Source organism: Zingiber officinale, chromosome 6A (genome assembly GCF_018446385.1).
Source record: "Zingiber officinale cultivar Zhangliang chromosome 6A, Zo_v1.1, whole genome shotgun sequence".
Lineage (NCBI taxonomy): Eukaryota > Viridiplantae > Streptophyta > Magnoliopsida > Zingiberales > Zingiberaceae > Zingiber > Zingiber officinale.
The window spans coordinates 27,971,682-27,973,562 of record NC_055997.1 but is presented as its reverse complement, the minus strand read 5'-3'; the positions used below and the strand labels follow the sequence as shown (position 1 = coordinate 27,973,562).

The 1,881-nt window shown below is 38.8% G+C and overlaps 1 non-coding gene across 1 annotated transcript; it reads left to right on the top strand.

Moving 5' to 3' along the window:
- Window positions 1–1,389: 1,389 nt before the first annotated feature.
- LOC121998928 lies at window positions 1,390–1,495 on the top strand. Its single transcript, XR_006116708.1, has one exon. It is a non-coding gene; the product is annotated as a small nucleolar RNA R71 (small nucleolar RNA).
- The last annotated feature ends 386 nt before the right edge of the window (window positions 1,496–1,881 follow it).

Genomic DNA, 1,881 nt, shown 5'->3' with positions numbered 1-1,881 from the left:
CAGGAATGATCGGCAAGTTGAAGTGCCATAGTAGTAAGTTTAATGTTTTTGAGACCTAATTTATTACAAATTGAATAGGGAATGAGGCTAACACTTGCCCCCAAATCACAAAAAGCTTTTTCAAAAAATTCTTTTCCTATGTTGCAAGGAATATAAAAGCTCCCTGGGTCCTTTAGTTTTGGGGAAGTGTTCTTCTCCAAAATAGCACTACATTCCTCACTAAGCGCAATGGTCTCAACCTCTCCTCTTCTTCTCTTGTTTGACATGAGATCTTTCAGGAATTTTGAAAATCTAGGCATTTGAAGAATAACATCAATAAGAGGTACCTCTACACAAATTTCCTTAACTTTTTCTAAAAACTTGCCAAATTCTTCATCTTTCTTGAGCATTGTAAGTCTCTGAGGAAAAGGGACAGCTTTGCTCTGATGGTTCAGTGGGAAAGTCTCTTCAACCTCAATGGTACTCTCCTCATTAGCTTGAATCTGATTTGGTATAAGAGGAGAGAGCTCTTCTTCTTTTTGTATCCCTTTTGGAGCAGTCACTTGGGAGTCTCCCAAGGTCCATCCGCTCCTAAGCTCAATTCTATTGCAATGCTCCATAGGATTCACATCAGGTTTTCCTGGAAGTTGTCCTGGTGCTCTGGATGATGAGGAAGCTAGTTGGGCAATTTGACTATCCTGGATCTTTTGATGCTTTTTCGAATTATCCATTCTCTGAATGAGCTTTGCTAAATCTTGCTTCATTTCATTCTGACTTGAGATAATTTCTTCAAGCATCTTTTCAATATTTGACTTTGGTAAGCCTTGAGAAGATAGATGTTGAAAATTTTGTTGCCCAGCTTGAAAATTTGGTCTTGCCCCCATAGATGGTCCTTGATCTTGATTATTTCTGTAAGAAAAATTGGGATGGCTCTTCCATCCAGGGTTATAAGTATTTGAGTATGGGTTGTTCTGCCTTTGATTGTAACTCATGATTGCATCACATTGTTCCAGTTGATTGATTTGTGCAGTGATAGCTCCCAATGGACATGAGTCATTTGAGTGCTCTGAACTCCCACATACTTCACAAGATGTACTAATAGCATTGACCATATTAGCACTAGTCCCCATATTCTCAAATTTCTTTGTAAGAGCGTCCAATTTTGCAGACAAAAGAGTGACTGCATCTACATCAAACTTCCCTGATGCTTTAATTGTTGGGTTTACAGAAGAATAGCCACCACTTCTTTCATTTGCCCATTGATGATGATTTCGTGCTACACTGTCAATAATTTCTTCAGCTTCATCTAAACTTTTATTCATAAGTGCCCCTCCAGCAGCTGAATCAAGGGACACTTTGGTATGATAATTGATACCATTATAAAAAGTGTGCAACACTAACCATCTTTCCAACCCATGATGTGGGCATTGTCTGAGCATACTATTATATCTATCCCATGCTTCAAAAAGAGATTCTGAGTCAGTTTGCTTGAAGCTTGCAATTAAATTCCTCATATGAGCTGTTTTGCTTGGTGGATAGAATTTATCAAGAAACTGTTGCTCACACTGCTCCCAAGTGGTGATGCTATTAGGGGCCAAAGAATTCAGCCATTGCTTTGCCCTATCCCTTAAAGAAAACCCAAATAATAATAATCTAACTGCTTCTGAAGGAACTCCATTCATTTTCATGGTACCACATATTTCATAAAAGACCTCTAAGTGTTGATTGGGGTCTTCATGAGGTCCTCCACCAAATTAGTTCTGCTGCACCATAGATATAATTGCGGGTTTGATCTCAAAGTTATTAGCTTCCACTGAAGGTCTTGAAATACTAGATCGAAAACCTCTTGCATAAGGTGCAGCATAATCCTTGAGTGGTCTATTCGCCATGTTCAAATGTTCC